Raw genomic sequence first — 6,466 nt, 5'->3', positions numbered from 1 at the left:
ACCAAGTGTCTTTTTTTGTTTTGATGTCCCTTTTTTCCACTCCGCTCTATCTACACACTTTTTGTTATACCTCAGATTGCTACACTACACAACACAGTTGCACCAGCACATTCGGTAGCAATTTATAGCTCCTATAATATAAAGTCAGCCATTACTGGCTAAATACAATTACATAACATTTATTTATAAAGCACCAGCAGATTCTGTAGAGCTATTACAACAAAGTAAGTTAAATCAATTTAAAACCACACAGAATAACAAACTGGTACAAAAGAGGTAAAGGGCCCTAGACTGGGGTATTTGTGGCTAATCTTAACCACTTCAGTTATTGTAAACTAAAGTTCTCATGTTGCGCAGGTTCACACTGGTCTGTAGCTACTACCACCATGGCCAATTCATTTATCCCACCAGGAAACCCCTCTCCTGAGCCAACAAAAATAGGCAATGAGGATAAGGTAAGGAGGTATTGGTAATGTTATAGTAGAAAGTAAGTTAATTTTCCTTGGATAGAACCCTATTCAGATTACTTATAAAATATGGAGCTCATCTTGCCGAATACATAATCATACTCTTGCAGTTCTGCCAACCCTCGCTGTAGAATGAGTTCACAACCTCGTTAGCTGGGGCTAGACTACAAGGAGCCATCAATCACCAGCTCTATATTGGTTTGCACAGTGTGAACATCTGCTCACATTAGCTGACTTTCCCCAAGGCCTTTGCAGGCATATGATATAAGGTCTTGCATCTTCTTTCGGTTTTGCTCAGAGAATTCTTTTTTACTACATACAGGTGATTTGGTGGTATTGGTAGTTAAGAAACTATACACGAGAGGGGTCAACTCAATTGGGCAAAAGACCGGTTTGCAACTACGGTATATATATTAGATTTTGCTGTTTTGCCCATATAACGAACGAGCGAATGCAGAACTGGACGAAAGAAACAGAAGACGAATGTGCGCAATACGAAAATCTTCATCCATTTGTTACTGCCATTTTAACTGCACTAAGAGGAGAATCTTGCCATTTTCATTAAACTTCTAATACGTGTTTATTTCTTGTTTCCATGGCAACCCGAACAAACGGATGGGAATTCCGAAAATGAAAATGTTGGACGAATTTCATCGAATATGAAGAATTTTTTCACCCATGAAAACCAACACGAACTTTCCGTCTGCGCCCAAGTTATATGAAAATGTGTTTCATATACCGTGCTGTGAAAAAGGTATTTGCCCCTTCCCAATTTCTTCTATTTTTGCTTATTTGTCACATTTAAAAGTTTCAGATTATCCAACGAATGACAATGTGAGTAAACACAAACTGCAGCTCTTAAATGATCATTTAATTCATGGGTGGCACCAGCAACATTTGCAAAAAAACAGGCAAAGAGTTTTTATATCGCTGCAGAGGAATTTTTCCCCACTTTTCTTGGCAATTTTTTTTTTTATATAATTCAGCCACTTTGGAGGGTTTTTCAGCATGTACTGCCATTTTTAAGGTTATGCCACACATCTCATATCAGATTAAAGTCAGGACTTTGACTAGGTCACTCAAAAACCTTTATTTTGCTTATTTTGAACGATTCAGAGGTAGACTTGCTGCATAACCCAACCGCACTTGAGCTTGTCACAAACTAATCGTCAGATAGTCTTCAGGATCTTCTGGTAGCAAGCAAGACTTATGGGTCCATCAATTGTGGCAAGTCACCCCAGGTCCTGAAGCAGCCCCACACCATCACACAACCACCATTGTGTCTGATTGTTGGTATGATGTTCGTATTGTGGAATGTTGTGTTAGCTTTACAGTACATCAGATGAAACAGGACCCATGTCTTCCAAAAAGTACCACTTTTGACTCATCAGTACACAGAATACTATCCCAAATTCTTGGGGGTCATCAAGATGTTTTTACCTTGCAACTCTCCCATGGATGCCATGTCTCTTTCTCACTGTGGAATCATGAATACTGACCTTAACTGAGGCAAGTGAGGCCTGTAATTCTTTACATGTTAGTCTGGGTTCTTTTGTGACATCCTGGATGTATTGTTAATGCTATGGGGCAATTGAGTTTTTACATAGGGCCAGGTAGGGTTGGATAGCTTATCTCCTTATAAATTAAAATTTGTTTGATGATCTGAAACATTAAAGTGTGACAAATATGCAAAAACAGAAGAAACCAGAAAGGGACAAGTACCTTTCAGCACTGTATATGTGTGTATTTGACAGAATGCAATCATAGCATCCCTGAGGAATTTTATTTTTGAAGACTGATTTATTGAAGGCAGGCTTATCAGATTTTTTTTTTAGATATTCTATTAATCTCAAGAACAAATATCAGAAAGATTTAAAAAAATGAAATGAACACAGCGTCAATGTCAACATTCATGAGTTCAAGTCTTAGATAGCACACTGTCTATGACTGGCAGGCATAATATGAGAAATACGTTGACCAGTGATTGATTCTGTGCACATATATTGTATTTTTTGCTACTATGACATCAAGAGCTGTTACTGGTCTATGAGAGCTTTTAAGTAGAAACCTTGGTAAATGACAGATTTTCAATATAAAATACCAGACACTGTAATGTAATATTGAGTACTTTTAAAACCACCGGGTTAAGTGCAAGTAAAATTTTGAAGGACATGTCCCATATACTAGGCATTAACAGTGAATACGAGTCAGCAAAATATTAAGTATGTAATCCTCTTGTTGTTTCTGCAGTGTCTGGAACACTGATAAAAAATGCCTACTTAATGAAATGGGGAAAAAATGGAAGCTGCCACCACAAATCTTTTTCACAGTAGAAACTGTAGCTACAATGAGCACCCACTAAGCGGTCTCTTGAAAGAGAAATGCTGGAAGGCTGTATGGCTAGCCAAAGAGAGACACAGTTTGCCCTAAATAAAGGTGTGAAGCAAAACTATGTTATAAGAAAACACCGCATTACGTCATAGATAAGGATTAACTCTACTGACTAGCCTTAACTCTACTGACTAGCCTTAACTCTAGCCACATACTAGCACTGGCAGGTGTTTAAGGAGTAGGGGAGAAGAAAATAGTAAGAATTAGGGTGATTGAGACAAAAGATTTGGTGGGTTACTTGCCGATTCCACTGAGAGATGGGGTTGCAGTCCCATGCAGTTTCCTCCCAGTGTAACTCTTATCTGTCCATGAGGCAGCAGCAGTTCAATCTGTTCCTAGAACCACATTACATTTGGGCTACACTTGACGTGACATCGCTATATTCTATCATTCCTCATGATGAAGGCATAGCTGCTGTTAAATGATTTTCCTTATCATTATAGTGGTTATTCTTTTGACCTTATTGATATCCTTATTAGATCTATAACATTTTTGTTAACACATTTTGTTTTTGAGAGTACCTTTTATCTCCAAAGACAAGGAGCCGCTATGGGTACTTATTTTGCTTGGCTGGTGGGAGAGTTCCCACGTCTTTGATAATATAGTCAGGGAACACATCATTTGGTATGCAAGATATATTGATGACCTGGTACTTATTTGGCCTGGGGATGAGCATGTGCTTTCACAATATGTAGATAATCTCAACATTATCTGTGCAGTATATGCCACTATTTTCTATTTTTGTCTGCAAATTCTCTACCTTGTTGTTTTAACCCCTGTATCAGAACATGTACTGGTTAGTTTTCAACTGTGCTTTTCACTTGCTTGGTCAGAAATGCTTTTCACTTGATAAAGGGAGGACTCCCGAAAGCTTGTCTGTTACTTTAAATACTGTTATTCCAATAAAAAAAGGTATTACAAGATTCTGCAACATTCTGGGTTTTTTTTGCATTCTTATACACTGGACTAATACGGCTACTCCAAACTACAACATTAATCAACGTAATTTACGCTTTAGTCCTTAACAAGACATATATCAAAGTCAGACATAGGGATAGAAAAGAGTTGTTTGATCAATCAAAATCCAAAAATGATCACATGTTCTCTGATACTAAGGATAATAGTTCTCTTCATTTTGTTAACACACATTCAATTTATCTATACTGAAAACGGATAAGAAACTGAGACATATCATGGATAGGGGATGTCCTCTCAAGTTTGTCCCTAAGAAAACTTCTTCTTTATATTATATTTATGAATTTACTGGAATTCATTATTCTCCATAGATCCACCGTTATGTATTTATTCCATACCTATTTATATCTCTTAACCCCTTCAATCCCAGGGGTTTTTGGTACCTCAAGTCCAGGAGCAATTTTGCCATTTTTGCGCTGTCAGTTCAGCGATTATTCACTTTTCCTGTGAATAGTGTATCCATGTAAACTATATATTGTTTTTTTCAAGGAGATAGAGCTTTCTTTTGATACCATAGTTGGATGATTAGCTGAAAATTTTTTAAGAAATTAGGTAAAGTTATGGAAAATCCCCACTTTTGCGGTGCTCGTGTTTAGACGTAATTTTCTCCTCACTTATTTAGTGTACCCCCACAAGTTATATATTGGTTGTTTTTTTCAGGACAAGAAGGGCTTTCTTCGGATACCATTTTTTGATCATATTATCTAATTTCCTATAAAAAAAATTAAATTATGATTTTTAAAAAAAACCAAACACATTTTCTGACTTTTACCCAAAAAATCTTTTACTCCTCCAAAAAAAAACCTGCTAAATAGATTCTATTTGCCCTGAGTTTAGATATACCCAATGTTTATATGTTTTTTTGCTTTTTTCTGCAAGTTATTGGGCAATAAGTAGAGTTGCTATTTTAAAACCATTTTTTTCAAAGCTGGTCATTTTACCATTTTTTTTATATTTTTAATATTTTTTAAAATATTTTAATAATCACATTGTGATTCGAAAGCTGGGTTCCATTCACTTGCATGGTTGAATGCAGTACCTGTATTCAATGTGCAAGTGAAGCCAGAGTTCTCTAGAGGGTCTGAAGACCCTCTGGTGAACTTTTTCTTTTTTTCTTAAAGGACGCGCCGCCATCTTGAGAGTGGCAAAATCACTCGCAGTGGCGGTTGTGACCACTCTTTCGGAGCAGTCATATCGTGCCCTGGGGTGAGTGTTTGGTGTTGCTGAATGTCTCGTGAGCGAGGCATTTCAGCGACACCATTGAAGTTTAGGAGGCGATCATTTAAGTGAAGAAAGTCATAGGTCGCTTTGTAAGTTTGTTTAATGAAATGACGTGTCAGGCACGTCATTGGTTGTTAAGTGACCGTCTTTGCGTGATGTGCCCGTCAATGGATGTTAAGGTGTCTTTACATAATTTAATTCGGAGTGCGTTGCGTAATCTGCTCTATATGTTTCTTTGATTTACCTAGATTTCTCACCCAACTCTACACAACCAAATACATTTTTTACATTACATAATGAAAATATTTTATGCCTTCGATAAAGACAACCATCACCCTTAATGAAGTCCGAGGCACTAGCCGGTATGGTACGTAAGTCCAAAGGTCCCTGGCAACCCATTTCCACGATACCTTGAAATTGCAGTTGAAATTCCTTTACGTTCTGGTTGATGACTTTTCGTTCTTTGCACATTCCCTACTAACGAACAGGTCATCAGAGAGCGCTGGTAATGTCGCATTGCCTAAGCTGCTTTTACTACCAGCAAAGGAAAACGTTTGCCAACTTTTACCCTGTTAGTTCCAGTTATGTGGGTTTGTCAATTTACCGTACTTCAAAATACTGCACTTACCTACTAATGCACCTTTTGTACACTGTGTTAAGTTGCATATGCGCATTCTTATTCAACAGATTAGCTAGAAAACACACTACAGTTTACTTCGCAATCCAACAGGTTTAAGCATCTTAACATAAAACCTCATTTATTTATATAGAGCCTTTCTCCCAGCTGGACTCTTAAGCACTTTTAGCACATGCTCTCAGAATAAACCAATTGAAGGATAGTTGTTAATATAACCCAATGAATTGTACTTTTTTAGCGATTGCAGAAGGATGAAGGGCTGACCCTAACAGGATTTGAACCTGGAACCCTGAGGTTTTGGAATAGGCTCTGCAGTCATGGGCATTTACCAGCTGAGATGTCACCATCCAAACCGTCTTGTATCAAGGATCATGTTTGCACAAAGCTGCGTTGCACGTTTTGCTCTTGGACATTTGTTTTCAGCTTCAGGTTATAACTGTACCCACATTACATGTTCACAGCTACCCAAGTCTACACCCTATGTGACCGCACGTTCATTCTTATCGGTTTGCCTTTTTGAGAAATGATTGTGTTTATCACAGATTATGCCAATCGTGGGTATTTCTCATTGTTTCTCTCATGTCTTTTCCCACAGTATTTACAAAGACAGTCGTTGGCCTGGGATCCTACTTACAGTAGGGTTGTCCTCCTTTGTAGCTTTAAAGGCACCACATGTAAGAACATGTAAGCATATTTTTCCCGGGTAAGTAATTCTCCGAACATGGTTTCTTTCGCAGTTGTGAATCTCTGATTCCACAAACTATTCTATAATACT

Source organism: Sceloporus occidentalis, unplaced genomic scaffold (genome assembly GCF_023333645.1).
Source record: "Sceloporus occidentalis isolate IW3139 unplaced genomic scaffold, rSceOcc1.0.p SCAF_258, whole genome shotgun sequence".
In the NCBI taxonomy this organism is placed as follows: Eukaryota; Metazoa; Chordata; class Lepidosauria; order Squamata; family Phrynosomatidae; genus Sceloporus; species Sceloporus occidentalis.
Note: the sequence above shows the minus strand (reverse complement) of the source record.